Consider the following 22182-nt stretch of genomic DNA (forward strand, 5'->3'; position numbering starts at 1 on the left):
GTATTTATAGTAGTTGTAAAAGGATAAAAAAAATTAAAAAATAAATAAATAAAAAGTAGTCGTTAACAGCCACAGAAAAAAATTTAAAAAAATTACTTTTCTACCGTTACACAACGGTATTTTTTTCAAAAAAAAAAAAAAGTAAATGGCCAATCACAACAGGAGAGAGAGAGCGGGAGAGGCTCCCCTCTCCGTTTCCCGCACCCACCTTACCCGCACCGATGGTGCGGAGTTCCGCCGTGCGGGAAGGTTCCCGTGGCCTTTCCCCGCATCCGCTCCGTCCAGCCTTAGTATGTTAAGTGTGTTGAAATGATTGTTTTGTCGTCCAACTAATTAAATGTTTATATTACTAATATTAATATATTTTTTTAAACATGAACCTAAAATCTAACTACTATTCATATGTGATATTTAACTACTATTTTTTATCCGGAAACAAGATAAAAGTGTCATGTTGTATGGATGAGCCTAACAATTCGGTGGAGAGGTTGGCAATTGGGTTTCAAATAAGTTGTCCACAATACAATAGTTATGTATTCGTGTTTTATATAATGGTAACATAAATCTAGGTTTCTTTGGATTTTTTATGGGATTTCCAAGGATTTTTATACTAATCGAGAAATCAAGAGGAACATGGAAAACTATTTAATGCAAGGTCTTGATTTACGTGGATTTGGTTCATCGATTTTCTTATGAACAACTGCAGTTGAGAAAACTAAGTGAACAAGTGTAGTGCAAGTTTTGAATTCATCAATTTTAGATTGCAAAAAAAATAATTAAAAAAAATCTCATTGTTATCTTCATCGCCCTTGAACAAAAAGGGGTTAATTTCATATATGTAAGTTATGAGGATTATGTCGGTTTCGTTTTTGTGTGAACATGCAAGAAGATATCAATCTCTATCTAAAAACTTTCTTCGGTTTCATCGAATTGATGCAAAAGCAATTGAATTGTTTTGATTCTATTGAACTTTTGTTAAGTCCTTGTTGTCAGTTTTTGGAATGTAGATGTTGGTGATTGTGAATTTGGGGTTTCGTTAACCACCACTACGCCCAAGCTTAAACCTATCAACACTTGAATCAACAAACATTAGATAGCAAAATGAATCCATATGGTTTTCTACTAACCATCTTTGCTCAAAGTCGATGTAGTTGAAGTATATTAAAGATGCTACATGATTTGAAGATGCATATTTTAAAGAAGCTTTAATGATCTATAAAAAGGAGAGACTAAGAAAAAGAAAAAAGAAGGATGAAGATCGAAAAGGAGGAGAGACGATGAGAAGTAGTGACGGTGACAGTGTTAGTCGTGGTGTTGGTGATGGTTTTGGAGTGGAATGATATTTAGGGGTACGTACTTCACATTCTTAAAGAATGAAAGTTAGTGTTTAATAAGTAATAATATAAGAGATAAAATAGTCATTTCAATGCACTTAACGGATTAAAATTAATGATCATTAATTATAGGGACCAAAACCACAATCATACCAAGTCAAAAAGACTATTTTTGCAAGTTGAATTTTTTTTGAACTTCAGTCAAAGAAAAAAAAGCAAACCATATGGACTAATTTTGCAATTTTTGCTATTATTGTTTACTTTATTATATGTCATATATAACGATGGTTTTCTAGCAATAAAGTAAACGTTGAGGGGGTCAAGATGTGTATTGGCGGTTTACTTAGTAAATGCACAGGAGGTGAAGTGGAGTTGTAGTGTACTTGTACAACTTTGTTCTTCTTTATTATATATGCATTGTTTGTCCCAACACAAAACTACCGACATTGATCAAACAATTTTATATATATATATATATATATATATATATATATATATATATATATATATATATATATATATATATATAGAGAGAGAGAGAGAGAGAGAGAGAGAGAGAGAGAGAGGAGAGGAGAGGAGGTGAGAGTGTGTTAAATTCATATAAAAACATCATATTTTATGAAACATGAAAACGCAATCATAATTATTTATTTTGGAGATAAAAAGAATATTTTTAAAATGCAAAATAGATGAAAATTTTTGAAAAAAAAAATATTATTTTCATCATTTATATTATCCAAAAAAGTAAAAAAAAAAAAATACCGTTTTTTTTCAAATATACGTGAAATATTCCAATAAAATATTATATTGTAAATATTTAAATCGAAGCAAGTCTGACATTTGCCCCATCGAGACAACTGTTGGTGCGGAAGGCATTAGCGACATCTGCTAGTTAACGTCTGCTCGCAACCGGGTCATTCTCCATGTGGTAATTTGGAGCCACGCATGCCCAGAACTCCCTGAATGTTAGTGAACGCGTCCCAATCAAAGCTACCATCTCAAAACGGAAAGAGCCCAAGCGTTCCTCTAACACCTCCATAATACTCTCCTTGATCGTACCAAAAATCACAGTAGTCTGCTCAAGAATGTTACGGGTAATCTCAGACGAAATGAACTCCCGCGTTTGATTGTCCAACTGCCCAGCTCCAGAACCTGAGCCCGAGCCCTCACCGGCACAGGAACTACCAAGTCGATTTGCCTCAAAGAGTCAACATACTGAAAATAGACCATATAAACCATCAAAATATGCATGTATATATATATATATATATATATATATATATATATATATATATATATATATATATATCAAGGAGTCTCATGCTCTACAAGCTTCCTGGTCTCATCGCAGCTCTCCTTGACTCAAGTACGGATCTTCTACTTCCAGTAGTACGGGCCCATACTACCTTCCACATCTATATATATTTTCCTCAAGGATTGCATTGAATTCTCCAAGTCACTCCTTACAAATAAATCATCATCAAGATAAGGCTCCCAGTACTAAATCTCTTCCTAGGTTTTCCAAGGGCAACCACCACACCACTCTTCACTATCAGTTGCAAAAGGAACTCATACCAGCATCCTCTAACTAGCCCACGAATACAATTACATATCACTGGCACCAAATAATTCTTCGAATGAAAGGTCTAACACTACAACGGTTGGACTCAGACAAGAGTTGCGCAACAGCGTTAAAACTAGGGGTGTCAATTTATGACACGACATGACAAAAATACACGAAATGAAACGGAATCGGGACGAAATCAAAATTCGAATTCGTGTTCGTGTCGTGTTCGTGTCAAGATTAAAAAACACGATGTCGTTTTGTGTCGTGTTCGTGTTCATAAATTGACACGATTAAGCATATGGTTGTCGTGTTTGTCGTTTTTTTCGTGTTATATATCTTTAAGTATGAATGAAATACACTAACAGTTATGTAATATTATATTTGTCGTGTCGTGTCGTGTTGTCGTGTTTTAATTGGTTCGTTTTCGTGTTAATGAAAAAAAACACGACATCGTGTCGTGTCGTGTTCGTGTCATCCAAAACCTTGTCGTGTCGTGTCGTGTCAGAAAAAAACGAGACGACTATCTGATTTGACAGCCCTAGTTAAAACCTAACCTTTGAAAATTATTTAGTTTCCGCAATATGTAACTTAAAATATCCGCTTACTGGTTAGTTGATGTTAGAGAGCACTCCTAAAAAGCACGAAGCAACCAGAATTCGAGCACCAAGTAATCAAAATCAAGCATAACTTAATTAGGCTGTTCTATAACTGACTGATCAGTACTAGCATGCAAGTCTACAAGCTTATACAGTAGGCATATAAAGTCATCTCTCGTAGCATTCTATCATGCAAATCTTGAGCATATCCTTATCCCTAACTAACATATGATTCACATATTCATAAATCAAAGCATATCATAAATCATGTATGGGTATTTTGGAAAAACTTACTTGAGTTTGGTCGATTGCATGCATCATACCATTTTCTTTTATTAGAAACTCTTTTTTATAAAACATTTCTTTTTGAAATTTTTTACCAAACCCTCAGTTTGAGTTCAGACATACCTTAGAGTACATACGAATCCCTCAAACTAAGGCTCTAAAACCAACTTGTAATGTCCCAAATATTAAAACCAAAAATTCCATTTTTAAATTAATAAAACTATAATCCAAATCATCATGACGAGATCAAAGTGGAACCAAGTATATCAATACATTATAAAATATCATAGTAAATCATAAAATGCGGAATAAGGTGGTGTGTGCTCAGTAATCATCCCGGGCTCTTCTCTTTCGAACCAAAAGTACCTAAAACATAAACTGAAAACCGTAAGCACAAAGCTTAGTAAGTTCCCTAAAATACAACATAACATACATAATGAACACATATTGGGCACCCGCCCGGCATCGAACCCCGCTCGGTATACAAATATGTCAACCATCTGGCCCTCAACCAGTACACATATAAACATATAATCATACGAACACATGTGATAATCACCAAGATAATAGCATACAATATAGTCATTGAGCCTCGCCCGACATCGGGCCTTGCCCTGTAAGCATACCAACATATAACACATGAAAGAGTCACGCAAGCATCTGACATCCTAATTGTAACGCCTAGAAAATCACAACCAATTTAAACTTTTCAAAATAACCCATTTACTAATATAAATATTTACAGAGCCATTGTTTCCAAAAGCACTATTTAAAAATCAGAGTTTCCCCAAGATCAGCAACATAAAAATCAGGATGTGTACAATCACGGCTTTGCCTTGCCACAGTCCTCTGAAGCACCTAAAATAATAAACTAAAGTGAGTTCCCCCAAAGTACTACCACACATTACACATAGAGAACAAACAACATGCATAGAGAGCCTTCATCTTGACTGGAACGCCACACCGGCTTACAGACTATCAGGTACGCTCACAGAACCTTCAACATTACTGGTTAGCCTCACCGGGCCTTCAGCCTATCTGGAATGTTCTTTGGGCCTTTGGCCTGACTGGTATGCCCCCCAGGCCCGCAATCTTGTGACATCCCCTAATTTCTCGACCAGAAAAGACCGATTTAATTTATGCTTTTTAAAATAAAACCAGAGAAATCCTTTTAAAAGATGGTGCAGAATTAGTCCCCAAAACAAAACATGATAAAAGTTTAGCAAAACTTTTCTTTAAGAAATGTATAGTTTCATTTCATATCAAAACCTCGGGATGTCATGTTCCGATACAGATCAAAAGCATAAACAAGACGTTATAAGCCTTTCAACAATTATTTACAACTATTGCCCTATAATCCAAAAATCTCTCATCGTCCTTCGATTATGCTCGAGGTCCACTACTTGTAACATAAAAGGCTGAGTGGGTCAGGCTTGGGAGCCTGGTGAGCATATAGGGTTTTCAACCCACAATAATAATAAACTTATTAAGTTCATCAATCAACAATAACCCTGATTACCTGTTCCCGTTATCCTCACTTTACGTCCCTAGACACTTATCACAAGGGACCTAGCCTAGAGAATATCATCGAGATGGACACTACTGCTAAGGGGTTTCCTCGGCCATACATGTCCTAAAGGAAACCATGAGGGGGATGGAGTACAGCGAATGAACACTCTTAGTTCATTACACCTACAGATTGCGGGCCTGCCAGTGTTCCACTGGACTGTCTAGAAAGTCCGTGGGCGTCATCCAAACTCCGCTAGATGACTGGATCTCAAATCACAACGAGGCCTCTCATCACTTTTATTTTATCACACATCACTATCTACCCATGTTTTACCCAACATATTTGTAGATAAAAATACATATACAGTTTAAAACTTGTATAAAACATCAATTCAACAATTGTCTCAAATAAATAATCAATATATATATATATACACACACACACACATAGCACGTATTTATATAAAATACTTCATATCTATGTGTAAGATGAAAGTGACTATACACTCACTTGATTTGATGATAATCGGGCAGAAATTTGTTGCTTAAAACGATTGTTTCTAATAAAAACCGGGAGTTTTATTGAGAAACCGGGCTCTGCAAAGGTCGGGCTTCGAAACCGAAAAGATAAATTTTTCGGGCTTCTCGGGCACTTCGTGGAGTATTCGGGGGTTATAATCGATATCGGGGCTTTGGGGGATTTTAAGATGAATAAAATATGAAGAAAGTGGCTAAATATGGCAAAAGTCCAAAAGTAACTAAGAAGGCTCGCATACCCTTCTATTTATAGGGTTCTGAAGTCGGCTTAAGGAGGAGAGGAGTCAGCATGCGAGGGGAGGTGGCATTAGGAGCAAAGGCCACGCGGTAGCAGCTGGGCGAGGGTGTGCAGGTGACTCGCACGTGATCTGCATATGCGAGGGGCTCGTTGTCGCCTCCTGATTGGACCATGGTCTAGTCGAGGCTTCGGACGTGGCTCCTCCTGCGAGGCTCGGACACGAGGAATGGGACACGCGTCGGACTTCTAGTGGACCGGACTTCGGATGCGAGGGCAGGCGACACGTCTCGCCAGCTGGCTTCGGTGACTCAGCAAATTCCTGGACACGTGTCGAATGTGAAGCGAGGACACGTGGCCGAAGTCCACGTGTGCGAAATTCATCGGTTTTGGGGATTTTTCTCATTTTTCGCACCAAAACTTCTAAAATCCATAACTTTTGCATACGAGCTTCGTTTTTTACGTTCTTTATATGCCCGCGTATGTAAAATTACGCTCTACAACTTTCGTTTAGACTTCGTCGGCTAATTTTGACTTTAATTTTTATATTATTATTTTTAACAAAAATCGAGACAGGAAATCCGTTAAAAATTCATAACTTCTTCATCCGACGTCCGTTTTCGTCAGACTTCTTACCATTGTGTTGCTAATGACGAGACCTTCGATTCTCGTTTAGGTTGCATCGACTAAAAACCACTCGATCTAAAATTCAAGTTTTTAGTTGTCTACTGCTAAGCTGAAATTTCGAAAAATCATAACTTCCTCATATGAAGTCAAATTTGGGCATTCTTTTTATACATGCTCTCGGTTTAATGAACACTACGAGTTTCATTTAGATCACTAAGGCTAAAAAGTAGTTTATCAAAAACTCACTTTGTACGACATTCAGCACCGTGCTGGTTTTGTCGCGAAACTTCGACAAGTCATAACTTCTTCGTTATAACTCGGATTTTGGTTTTCTTTATATCCCCGTAATCCTTGTTTCAACCACTGCAACTTTATGTAAAGATATCGGGCTTATCTCACACTTTAATTTTGACGCTTATTTTTTATTTTTAATTAATTAAACCCCACCCTAATAATTAAGCATAAAACACATAATTCACATAAAATTCACATAATTCCTTTTTATTTCTTCTAAATGAGTTACAAAAGTTAACCTAGACTATCACCTCAATATAAATGCCTAGGTTAGAAACACGAGTGTTACAAGTCTATCCGGGATGACCTGGGTCTCTTGGCCTTCAATCTACACCGGTATGCCTCAACCCAACCACACACAACATGTCGACATATACATATCCAATAAACATATAACCCAGTAAACCATAAAAGCATATCAATATAAACATTATCGGATTGTTGACTGACAGCACAAAGCAGTACAATCTCAACCCACCCACACTATGGCTACATATACCATAGATAAACATATATCAAGGAAGCGGATAACATGCAGATCTACCGATCACTAAGCATAGCATCATCCTATATACAAGGATATCAGTCTGATAGATCACCACAACATAAAAACATACTATCACATAACAGAATATCTAATCCAATGGGCCGGCCTTGGTGCCTTCGACTCACAAGTACAGTGAAGAAAAATCACATCTTAATTTGATCAATAGCTGATGAGGTCCCGAGTGCGAATCTCATCTCTAAATGCTACCTATTCATCCACATGACCAATTCTCAAATACCATTCAAATTACCAAAATTACCCCTTGGATCAACAAGGTCAAAAGGTTAAAAGATCAAGAAATTCAACCAGACCAAGTTACGCCCAACGTACTTGTTATACAAATCGGGGTCCTCATTGGCATACACCTATCATACAACAGGTTACACCGAGCATAAGCGGTGGTTTACCAACTTCCTTTTAAGAGCTTATTTCATTAAGCCACCACATCTAAACCTTATTATTAGTCCCAAAAGTCATTCCACACCATAAAGTTTCCAACTTTATGGTTCTACATGCCTAAATCAAGCCCAACAACAAAACCCTAACATCTCTTAATCACTAAAGCTCTTAATAACGTGCATGGGGACAAATAAGTGAACAATATCATATTTTTATTGATCTAGACCTAGAAAAAAACATCCAAAAGGATAGCCCAGATGTTCTCAAACATGCAATGCACAAGAAAGTCATAATCTTGGGACAAAAGCTCACAATATCAACATATAATCTATATCTATCAATTAAACCATTAAGAGGAGACTTTTTACCCTTTATAGATGGAGAATGATGCAAGACTTCCAGATCTAAGCTTGTTCTTAGTCTCCAAGCTTCACCACAACCTTCTTCTTCCTTTGAAACACACAAAAATCCATGCAAACGACTCAAAAGTACAAAGGGGGGAGGGGGCTAGGGTTTGCAAGAAACATTCTAAGTGATGGAGGCTCGGAATAGGGTGAGGGCATGGAGCTTAATGTTGATTATATATGGTCCAAAACCCTTGGATTAGGGTTTGAGTCTAGACGACTTATGCCTAGCGTACACCTAAAACGACGTCGTTCTGCTAAATGGGCAATACGCCTAGCGTACTAAACCATTATGCCCAGCGTAATGACAGTTGTCCCAATTTACGAAATTACCACTATGGGATAATTTTGCAATCTTTTCCATACACAAGTGCTATATTGAAATACTCAACATCCTTAGGGTTGAATTAGAAGGAACCTCAATTTCAGGATGTTACACTAACATAATAAACCATGTGCCAACATTGGTGCCTTCAGCCCGATAAACACAGCGAGGAAACTCACCTCTACAGATGATAATTGAAACCACACTCGAGCAGTAGCAAACGCTGCTCCTCACGCTAAACTAAAACCAAAAACAAACCCAATCAATAATTAGGTTTTAACCCAAACCCATGGTTTAGACCATTCCTCATCATGATAAGGGCAAAAGACCATTTTACCCTTTTTATACAAGTCCAACTAGACTAAGCCCAAGACCCCTATTGACCTAAGGCCCAAATTTGACCCATTAGGCTTCTGCATAGAACACTGAGCGTTCCTCCCCACGACGTCGGGCGTCCGAACACCAAGCATTCACATGCAAACGTTTGGCGTTTGCTCGCTGCTCACTAACTTCCAAACCAATAACTTAATGGCTTAAGATATCAAGTCCAAACTTCATATCCATAGCTATAAGAACGTCTAAAGCCATAAAGTTGCAAATTTCATGGTCATGCATGGTTACAATGATCCGAAATCCGAGTTATAACGAAGAAGTTATGACTCGTCGAAATTTCGCGACAGAACCGGCACGGCGCTGAATGACGTAAAAAGCGAATTTACGTTAGAGCAATATTTAGCCTTATAGATCTAAACAAAAGTCGTAGAATACGTTAAACCGAAAGCGTGCATAAAAAGAACGCCCAAATCTGACTTCATATGAGGAAGTTATGATTTTTCCGAAGTTTCGACTTAGCAGTATGCAACCCGAATCCTCAATTTGAGATTGAGTGATTTTTAGCCGAAACAATCTAAATGAGAATCTAATATCTCATCTATAGTAGTGAAACGATAAAAAATATAGGCGGAAACGGACATCAGATAAAGAAGTTAGGAATTTATAACGAAGTTTTCCTGCTTCGGCCTACTAAAAATAATATAAAAGTAATATATTTATAATATATTAAAAATAAAGTCAATATTAGCCAACAGAGTTTAAATGAGAGTTGTGGACCATATTCTCACCTATGCATCAATATAAAGAACGTCGAAAACGGAGTTCGTATGCGAAAGTTATGAATTCATGATGTTCGGGGCACGAAACCCCAAAACTGTCAGCCACCACGATGTGGCAGGAGCTCTAGAGTCTGTCAGACCCACTTGTAATGACACATGCAGTGACGAACCAACCACCACGACGTGGTAAAGCGTACCACGACGTGGCAAGGGCAAAATTTTCCCTATAAATAGATTTGAAGGGCCAACCGAGTTTGGGGTTGCTCCAATTCCTTTCTCTCACTCCCGATACCATCCATAGTCATCCCAAAGTACCCCCGAAGCCCCGGTTTCATCCCGATACCCGAATCGAGTCCCGAAGCCCAAAAATCCCAAGAAGGGAGATTCCTGAGCTGAAGCTCTGCCCGCGAGAAGCCCGATTTTTGTGAAGATATTCCAGATCTACCGAAGAATACTACTTCTACAAGTCGTAGTGCTGCCCGATCATCTTCTCATCAAGTGAGTGTGTGGTCACTTTCTTTTAACTCTTTTAACACATAAATATTAAGTATTTGCTATGAAATACGTGTTATGTGTATAATATAAAGTTGTTTATATGTGTGAGTGTATAGTCCCTTTCATAACACGATTTTAATACAAGTATTGTTTAAATGTATTAAGTATATGTTTTGTGTGAGTGTGTAGTCACTTTCTTATAACACATAAATATGAAGTATTTTTTATGAAATACATGCTATGTGTTAATAAGTTGTTTGTTTATTAACATGGGTAGATGAGATAGTTGGTCTGTGATAAAAGGATGAGTTGGATAATGAGATAAGTGGTGATATAGATCTTGAGATGAGGGTGAAAAGTGGAAAATGAGTGAAACCTTTACCCAAACGATGCCCCCCGTCATTCAACAGGGTGGGGATGACAACCACAGACTATTCTAGATAGTAAGTGGAACACTAGCATGCTCGCAACTTGTAGGTGTTTGTGAACGATGTGTTCACCGGTGTACTATAAAAAAACCCATTGACATGTATTGCGAGAGGGATCTCGAGAATGATATTGTCATTAAACAAGATAAACTTGTTATTAAATATGGGAGTATGGATCGGATCAGGATTTAGGTACAGTGAATTGTCCCTAGTCCGGGAGTATGGATTGGGCACAATTTTAGATCTGGGAGTATGGATCAGACCAAGAGGTTAGTTTTAGATCTTGGAATATGGATCAGGTGAAGAGATTAGTTTTAGATCCGTGAGTAGGAATCAGGTAAAGAGGAAAATTTTAGATACAAGAGTAAGATTGTGTCATTGTGGGGATCGATGGGGTAGGATAAGAGTTGTTTTTATATGGTGAAATTATATAAGTTTGTGAGTTCTATATGTATATATATGATATAACATTGTGGGTTGAAAACCCTATATGCTCACCAGGCTCCCAAGCAAGACCCACTTAGTTTTCTTTGTATCACAGGTATCAATACGAAGACGTATTTCACTGAGAGATTAAAGGAGATGTAAATCACTAGTGTAAATAAATGTATGTTCTGTTTATGTTATGTGTCTGTATCGGAACATGACATCCCGATATTTTGTTATATAATGAAAATACATTTCTTTAAAGAAATGTTTTGATAAATTCTTATCATATTTTATTTTAGGAACAAATTCCGCAACTCTTTTAATCAAAGGATTACTCTGATTTTATAAAACAAAGCATAAACAAATCGGTTTTTTCTGGAAGTGAAATTGGGGATGTCACATATTAATAGCAATTTTTTACAAATCTTCCTTTCTTTTATGAACACACTATTCATGGATAATTTACTCGGCAGAAACTGATCACATGTGTTTAAATAAGTCATTATTTTCTTTTCTTATCAAAATCAACTAGCCTCAATTGATTGGTATGCCTAATGGTCAACGTACTATTGTTTCTTTTGTTGGTGATGTCAAACAACATGATTCTAATACATCACATAATGTATTGTATGTTCCATGCTTCAAGTATAATCTTCTATATGCTCTCGAACTTGTTTCAAAGTTGAATACAATTTTCCTATTTACTAATGATGAATGTCTCGAGCAAGACCTTTCGTCAAATGGTTGTTTATATCTTAGCATTATTGGGACACACATTAACGATTGGTATGATTTTGATCATCAAGAAATCAAATCGTGTGTTTCATTTGATTTTAGTTTTTCTACTTTGAAGTTATGTAATGATTCTTTTGAAATGACTTTTAAAACATTATCTGATACAAAGATTTGGTATAAACGGTTTGGACATCTTCCTTTGAATAAACTCAAGAAATTGTCAGTTGTTTCTTCCAGTGTTCATGGTCACTATATTGATTCCTTTTTAATCTGTTCTCAAGTAAGACAACATCATCTTTCTTTTCCAAAAAGTCAAACTATTTCACAAAAACTGGTTGATCTTATTTACCTTGATGCTTGGGGACCATATAAGCATTCTACTTTTCATGGTTACTGTAACGCCTGCAATTTCGGGCTAGACATTTAAGATATAATATATTATAATTACAATATAAATCATCGATTAGGGTTATCATTAGGCGTGCACGTTGCATACTACATATTATAAATCCATTTCAGTGATTTATCGATAAGTGACAAGATGGAAATCTCGATAAAAGATTATTTAGGACAAATAATCTTAATGGAAAATGTAGGAGTTATGATATGAATCCCGTACACATAAATCACACTCAAATATGACTTTATATGCAGAAGTTATAGACTTTCGAAGTTTCACGATCAGATAGTGTATCTTAAATAATGAATTGGAGATAGATTGATTATTATCCTAAGTAATATAAAGAAAAGTCATAGTAGTCATAAAACTTAGAACATGCACATAGAGAACACCCAAATATGACTTCATAAGGGGAAGTTGTGATTTTTCTAATATTTTAGTGTAACAGTGTTAGCATAGAAATCAAATTTTAGATCGGTTGATCGTTAGCTGAAACAATCTAAATGAGAATTGAATATCTCATGACAAGGAGTCTTTTGATATAAAGACAGGCGAGAACAGATATCATTTAAGAGAGTTATAATTTTTACACATACTTTAACCATCTAAGCCTGATAAAAACCAAGTCAAAATTACCCAACAGAGTCTAAATGAGAGTTGTAGATCTCAATGATAGTTATGCATCGGTATAGAACCAATTGAAAATGGAGATCATATGAGCAAGTTATACAAGAAAACAGGAAATTTCGTGCGTATCCGCGCACAAAGACTAGATGTGCGATGCGCTTATGACACTCCATAAGAATGTGACACGTGACACGACACAAAAAGGCACGTCACCCTGACCGACCATGTGTGCGGCACGCATTCAAAAATTGGTTATATATAGTCGTGATTTCTTTCATATTCCTCACACCTTTCATTCATATTCTCTTTGAATCCCTTTCTAGTTTTTACTCCATTTTACTCCCGAGTTCCTGAACCCTTTGGCTAAGCCTTGCAGCGTCAGATAACCGGTGAATAGAAGCTCCCAGATTAGAGTTATGTTCACATAATCCACTATTCTCACTAGATTACTCTGTAAGTTAATCCACACTTATTTTATATAAGTGAAACGTTTAATTATAGTCATAGACATTATTATGAACCCACAATTAAGATCTATCAATGATTCCAAGTCATTATACTGATTGATCTACTTATTAGAGTGGTCTCTGGTTTGGATTTAGTGAGGTGTTTAAAGTGAGATTTCCATACAATATACTTTATATACCAAACATACCCTACCTCCGATATGATCCTACCTGGTTATTCCTTACTTGATAAATCTTATTGTAGACATTGAGATTATTGAGGAATCTAAATTATCACTAAATAGTCGTCAGGATTATGAAAATAGAGTAAGGCTTAATGCTTTATACATTTATGTCTCTTTGGAAGTGCAAACCGAAGTGTTGTATAACGCCCTTAAAACAATACTAAATTTTTTCATTTAAAAGCTATTAGTTTCATTCATTGACCGCACCAAAAACCATCAATCATTAAAATATTCCAAAGCATGAAAATACAATTATATCAAGTGCGAAAATCGTACGGGGAGGATGTTGTGCCATCACGTCAGGGCCTTCCCTTTTGAAATGTAAGCATAAAATCTTTGTAATCTTACCAAAATACCACATATTGTTGGATAAGGTGTCTAAGTCTATACGTATATTTAAGATGTACTTGACCCAACTCGGCATGGTCCATTTGGGTTGCACTTCACCCGAACAATTTATGGATAATCTTTTGAGAATAGTATGTTTATGATTTATTAATATATTATATGTTCTAATATATTAATATGAAATCATATTATTTAATTAGTATTGATCTGGAGTTAGTTTAGAATTAATTTGGTGATAAAAAAGGTGACTAATTAAATATGGGCTCTTGTATTTATATAGTGTAGGCTATTGCTTATTTAGAATGGGCTAAGCTTGCGTGGAAAGTCCATGGATAGTCCATGGAGATTTAACCCATTGATCTCATGGAAATGAAAGGTCATGGGGTATTAGGGTTTACATGAATGTAACCGTAATCCACCACACTATATAAAGGAGTCCTTTGCACTTGAAATGGCACTAGTTTGTGTGAGAACTAAAGGCAGGGCAATTTCTAGAAGTGTATTACTATTCTCTCAAGCTTCCAAAGTTTGTGGTGATTTGTGACTTCCATTTGAGGCATTCACATTATTGGTGCTGGGCTCTTAAACTCCAAGTAATCAACCACTACTAAAAGGTATGTAATTCTACTAGTGTTTTATGATTCGAGTACCCCATAATATGCTAGTTAGGATATAAACCTTGGAAAAATATTATTTGCATGTATATTAGAGAAAACATAGATCCATGGTTTCTAGGGTTGCATGTCCTCCATAGGAGTGTTAGAATGCTCAAAACCCTTCAGTGGTATCAGAGCCTAGGCTTGTTGATACTTGATGCAAACTTGTTAAAAAAAACTCAATAATTTGCTATCTGCAGAGTGAACTCTCCGAATCCATGGGGGGATCGATGATTCCATGAGTTAATTCATCCTACTCGTCGAGATGTTGTAATGGTAATGTTAATCCATGTACAATGGTTATTATCAAAATTTCAAGTTTTGCATGTGTGTGTGTGTGTGTTTTTTTTTATGATTCTTTAAATTGTTGATATGAATGTTCATGAACTTATGAGTTTAGAAGATCATAGGACCTATTTGCAAATAGTTTGTTAGTTTAATTCTTGATCTTGATGTGTTTAATGGAATCCATAATTTGTCCTCAAGTTATGGATCACCAAAAGTGTAACGACCCAATTTTCACATCAAATTTTTTTTGTTTAAAAACGTTACTTTAGAAAATATTAATAACTAAAACATCATTCGATCATCCATAATATAAACTGAACCATGTCTGAAAACCAAAACATACAACTAATCAGAATATCAGAGTATCAATCCCAGAAAAGCTCGTAAATGCGGAAACCGAAGAGTGTGTGTGTGACATGCTGCTACCGCGTCGGCTCCTTTCCCCTAACTGAGGAGGTACCTGAAACCAAAACTGAAACCGTAATCACAAAGCTTAGTGAGCTCCCCCATAATACCCCATACCATGCAAGCATTTAACAACCAACATGCAATTAGACGATACGGGCCACGCCCACACTCGTGAAGATACGGGCCCCGCCCACACTTCACTTTCTGAGAGATACGGTCCCCGCCCACACTCGTGAAGATACGGGCCCCGCCCACACTTCGCTATCTGAGAGATAGGGCCTAGCCCACACTCCATTCTCGGAGAGATACGGGCCTCGCCCACACTCAACCGCCAACTCATATCATACAAGTATCGCACAGACAACAAGTGTAAACAATTCTATCATACTGGCATATATCATAATCAACTCAACTAAGAGATACGGGCTCGGACCACTCTCTAATACTAACGTCTCGTCTATATGGGCCGGCCCTGGTGCCTTAGACCCGTTACTACTGGAAGGAAACTCACCTCGAAATAGCTGCTGGTCTGTGTGGGAATTGATCACCTACTACTGCTGCTGCTGCTCCGGAAACTCCCCGGCTGTAATTCCCACAATATACTTAATCATACACTGCTAACTGTCCTTTGGGTAAAAAGACCATTTTTCCCCTGGTCTAGCCCTAAGTCAATTCGAAGTCAACTTTTAGTTGACCCGACTCGCCGAGTGGATCTCCACTCGCCGAGTCCCTATCCAGACAATTGTCCTGGGTCCCTGATTCTACTCGTCGAGTTGGGATATGACTCGACGAGTTCATCTTCTAAACTGACATTCAACTCCTTCATCCTACTCGCCGAGTTGTATGAACAACTCGTCGAGTTCATCTTCTTCCGAAGAACACATGTGCTAAGACTCACCGAGTTGTATGAACAACTCGCCGAGTCTGTTCTTGATCTATGAAGATTGCCTTGGACTCGTCGAGTCAGGGCATTGACTCGTCGAGTCCTAACATGGGTGATTTCAACTCCCAACTCACCGAGTCACCCCTTGTGACTCACGGCTCAACTCGACACATCATGAAGGGACCAAATCGGTGACTCGCGACCAGACTCGCCGAGTCACCTATACGACTCATCGAGTCGCCGCCATGCATCCACCAAATACACCGATTTGCTCGATTTCAGTCCATGCCATTCATAGATCTGGACTTCTAGGACACAAATCACACGTAAAGTTTCCAACTTTACGTGTGGATATTCACCAATATAGATTTTAGGGCTCAAAATGCCTTAAAAGGGTAGATCTAGGGCTAACAAGCAACATGGGGCCATAAAGCTAACAGATCTGAGCTCCTGGAGCTCAATCTTGCCTAGATCCAGAGGCCAAACGTCTTAATACGACATATAAGGCACATACGAGCTTGGGGACTTGACCAAGAAAGACCCAAATGAAGTTTTAAGCATAGAATCATGGGGAAAACGGGTTATACCTCAAAGGAACTGCTGGAAGAACACAATAGTTGCTTGGTTGGCTTTCCTTCTTCTGGATCTACTTCTTTCCTCCTTCAAAACCTTCAAAAACACCCACAAAAGTCTCAAACTCTCAAGGAAGGGCTTAGGACTAGGTATACAGGGCTCTAAGGGTGAATGGGGGCTGGCTTGGGGCAGTTAAGTCGTTTAAATAGGGTGCAAACCCCTGAAACTTAGGGTTTCATCCAACAGTGGCGACTCGCCGAGTCTAGGATATGGACTCGCCGAGTCGCCAACTTAAAACGTGACCTAGATCGCGTCTCTACTCGGCGAGTCGGACCCATGACTCGCCGAGTCCAAGGCTAAAATGGGAAATGTTCGAATAAGATTTACATACCAGAAACCAGGTGCTACAAAAAGTCATTCTTTTAAAGTCCATTAAAAAACACATAGGTTACATAAAATGAAAAGTCTCTCATTTTAATAGACCATTAACTCATAGGTTATGAACTTGAAAAGTTTTGAAAGTTACAAAACTTGTCATCAAGTTTTGGAACATGTAAAATCTCACACATTTTAGAAAACTTTAGTTCCAACCCCTAGAATTTTAAAAGTTAAAATTCAACCCTTATCCTTTATAATATTATAAGTAATAAGAACAAGTCATTTTACTGTTAGTAGGCCTCATTCGTGAAGCCAATCTATAAGGGGGATATAAGGTTGTTGCCTATAAAATGGCAGCTTAATGGGTGTCCATTCTCACCCACCGCTTCCTTGATTAGTGGAGGGTCGTTAGCCGAACGGGTAGGACAATGACTTTAATCCTCATTAAAAGTATGATGATTATAAAGTAACTAAATGTTTTATAAATTCCCAATCTTAGTTATTTTAGGAAAATGTGAATAAGGTGCTAACCCATGAAATTACACTTTGCACTTTGCTTAAGTCGTCAGTGGAGCGTGTGTGGTTAATCGACACACTAACCTGGACTTACCAAGGTAGGAAAAGGACAACGTAAGGTTTATCATAGATTGGTGGAGTGTGTGTGGTTAACCAGCACATCGATTTGGTGATAAACATTAAGAGTACCAAGTAATTTGCATGGTTACTTCACACCTTGTTTTGTGATCCTCGACATCCCAATCATAAAACTTGACTGGCACACTCGAGATTGAAAGATGTCATTGAGAAGTTCAATGAATCTCAAAGAATCTAGGAGTTTCAAAACCAATTAAAACCTGATAATTTATTTCGTTTTTCATGGTGGAAATTGGTGAATCTTCATTCACCTACATTCAAATATTTTATAGCTTGGATTACTCATACAATACAGTGGGTTGGCCTTGGTGCCTTCGGCACACTTATGGAGGTAAGAAGACTCACCCTATCGACAGACGAAAAGCTGAAATGACATGCTACTCTAAAACCCACGCTAACGGTCACCTTTATGAATAACAGTAACCAAAACTCAAACTACCATTCAAATACTTGAAATACCCCTAGGTCAAACCGTAGTCAAAATCCAGGTCAAAGTTAACTGATTTAACAGGGTTGACTCAGTCAGTACGCGAGGCATACTACTTGTGTATGCGAGGTGTACTTCACAGTTGACCAAAGATCGGGGAGTTGACCTTGTACGCACAACATAACCCTCGACACACTCATCGTACGTGACTGCTTACCACCCCTATTATTAAGTGCTTAATCCGTTAAGCATTTATGTCCAATTTTCAAATCTAGGCAACAAAAGATGTTCTTGACCATAAAGTCTCAAAATTTATGGTTTAGCATGGCTATTAAGACCTTAACTCCAAAAATCCTAGTCTCTTAACCCATTACGACAATCTAGCACTTGCATGGAGAGAAACTAATGACCAAAAACCCAACTTTATGACTTAACACCTCTCAAAACCTTTGGAAGGTCAACTAAAATGCCTTGTAGTACCTTTGACTTGCAAGGGCTAAGTTTGGGACAAAAAGGGGAACAACTTTGAGCTAAAACTAGATCTATAAGATATCTACACCGAAGTTGAAGCTTTTTACCTCCACAAGGTGCACAAGGGGAACAAGATGTTGGATCTAAAGCTTTGAGTGGAACACCATAACCCCAATGCTCTTTATTCTACTCCAAAAGCTTAAAATGGCACAAAAATGGCTCTACAAGCTTCATAATGCACAAACACTTTATAGGGTTTCAAAATGAGGAAGGAATTTGAAGATAAGAAGGTGCATTTGGCCATAAATGTGTTTAAATAGGGTCAAAACCATAAAATTTAAGGTTTGCACCATGGTTGCGTACCCCATGCGTACCATCATACATACATCATACTAATGCGAACCCGGGTACGCCCTGCGTACGAAGGTGTACGCCCCGCGTACCCAAGCTGACTCTTAATTTACGAAATTGCCACTGGGGACTAACCATATAGATAAAGTATAACTCAAGGGTTAAAATGAATACCTGAATAATAGATGTTACACGCTGACGAAATCTTCAGTCACCCAATTTTATCAAGTGAGTGCATAGTCTCTTTCATAAGTATGAATTAATAAAAGTATTAATTAAATTATTAAATATTTGTTCAAATTCGTATGAGAACCATATGCTTATTATCTGGATTATATGCTAAGATATATGTATAGATATCGTGTTATGTGCGAACCAAATGTGGTTCTATTTTATGTTAGGATGAAAATATAATATTATATGATAATATTAGAGTAACATTGTTGAAAAAATAAGCGAATACTAAAAATTAAACCCAAGAATAGAGTTGGTTACATGCATCATAATCTAGTCTATGGATAAACTTAAACTTATAGGTTATATTTAATTTAATTAAGGTTGATATTGGGTAGTCTCATTTGGAGAATGTGTGTAAGCTAGGAACGGAGAGTAAAGTTTTGTTCTATGTCACTCTCAGGTGTTGATGTACGATAGCTCTGCACGATAGTACATTATAGTATTCCCCTTGGATGACCACAAATGGTGGGTCTAAATCAGACAACTGTAATGATATGTCTAGTCACCTCCAAGAGTAGGCGACAACACTTGATCATTCTAGATAGTCTTGTGAATTATGTTGGTGGCATGAACTCATTACTCACATAGTAGATAAAATGGGATATCATATTCATTAAATAATCGGATGACCCATATACCTTTATGATTGTACCAGCCAAGGAAGCCCTTAGCTGAGTTGTTGAGTCTTTTAACTATTCATTAGGAGATATAATTTCCCCAAGTTAATCTGTATGTGGGAACGTAATCCTATATGGATATTGTATATTAATAGTTGATTTTGCAAGTCTGATAATTAAGGAATATTATCCTAGTAATATTATAGGATTGAATCCCTATGCATCTCACCAGGTTTCCAAAACTGGCCCACTCAGTTTATATGCATTACATGTATCAAGACTTAAGCTACTGAAACTTGATTAGGAAGCCGATTGATTAAGAGACAACATGCAAACAAGTTCAGGACCATTAGGTCTTTACGTTGTAACTTGTGTTTCTGTATCGATTATGACATCCTTATGGTTTTATTAAATTGAGACAATCACTTATACTCAAAAAGTTTCAAACGTACTAGTAAATACCGAATCAATAAAAATACAAGCATAAAGAAATGTTTTAATTGGTTACGAAAATCTGAGGATATCACAGTTATAGTACTTTGTCATAATTGTTGACGACTTTAGTAGATATACATAGAATCATTTGTTATTTAACAAAGGTTATGCAATGTTTATTCTCAAAGCATTTATTAAACTTGTACATACTCAATATGGAGTTATAGTCAAGGTTGATAGAAGTGATAATACACAAGAACTTGGTTTAAGTCAAAGAGTTGCATTTTTCAATAAATGGGCATTTTACATTAGGAATCTGTGCCATATACTCCTAAACAAAATGGACTTGTTGAGAGGAAGCACAAACATATTCTTGAAACTGCTCAAGCCATTTGTTTTTAGTCTTGATTGGGGAAGGATTACTAGGGATAATGCATTAAAACAGCCACACATCTCATAAATCGAATGCCAACAATAATTTCACTTGCTATAGTTTCACTCACTGTTAAACAAGATTGAAAAGTTCATCAATTCGATGTCATGACGATCTGCATGAAGAAGTGTACATGAAAGTACCTCATGGATTATTTGTTCCATCTTCATATCACATGTGTCGATTACGTAAATCCTTATACGGATTGAAACCAGCCTCAAGACAATGGTATTTAAAGTTGTCTCTTGCCTTACAATCAAAAGGTTATTCTCACTCCTTGAATGACTATTCTTTATTTTTAAAGAAATACAAACACAATATTGTTATTGTTGATATATATGTTGATGACATATTAGTAACTGGAAATAATAGTGAACAAATCTTAATCTTAAAGGCATTTCTTGATGACCAGTTCAAGATAAAGGTTTTGGGCTACATTCATTTGTTTATTGGCTTAGAATTCAATGAAGTGCCTGGTGGAATGGTGGTTAATCAATATAAACTTATTATGGATGTTCTCAATACATATCCATTGGATGATTCACAACATGCATCTACTCCACTGTCATCAACAACAAAGTTACTACTAAACATGGAAAATCCTTTGTCTGATCATACCATTTATCAACAACTTATTAGAAAATTGATTTTTTTGCTTCACACAAGACCAGAGTCGTCTTTTGGAGTCCAATACTTAAGCCAATTCAACTAACAACGTTGTCAAGCTCATTAGAATGCAACTCTTCATGTCTTATGTTATGTCAAAAATACTGCATCACAAGGATTATTTATGAATAACAATCCCATTTTTACACTAGAAGCTTACTATGACAGTGATTGGGCAGCCTATCCTATCACTAGAAGATTTGTTAGTGGCTTTTTTTGTTCTATTTGGTGGATCACCATTGTCATGGAAGTCAAAGAAACAAGTTACCATGTTTTTATCATCTGCAGAAGCCAAGTACATATCTATTAGACATATTTGTTCAAAGTTAGCTTGGCTTAGCCATCTCTTATCCAAGTTACAAGTATCAGACATCAATCCTATCTCTCTTAAATGTGATAATCAAGCTGCTGTCTACATTGCTAAGAATCCCGTTTTTCATGAGAGAACATAACATATAAAATTAGACTGTCATTTTGTTCGTGAAAAGCTTCAAAGTTGATTGATTTCATTAACACATGTGCCGGCTACTGATCAAATCACAGATGTTTTTACTAAATCCTTGTCGAGATCTAGACATCATCGTGCAATCTACAAGTTGGGACTATAGCCATATCCGCCAGCTTGAGAAGGGGGGGGGGGGGGGGTAGCTAATGAAATGATTGAAAGTTTTTCTTCCTTCTCTCTAAACTCAAACAATAACAACCGTCAATAATTTGTTAAAAACCGTTTTAACCTCCATACTTGATGTCTATCAATATTTATTTAGAGGTGTAGCTAATG

This window comes from Lactuca saligna, chromosome 9 (genome assembly GCF_052625555.1).
Source record: "Lactuca saligna cultivar CGN05327 chromosome 9, ASM5262555v1, whole genome shotgun sequence".
Lineage (NCBI taxonomy): Eukaryota > Viridiplantae > Streptophyta > Magnoliopsida > Asterales > Asteraceae > Lactuca > Lactuca saligna.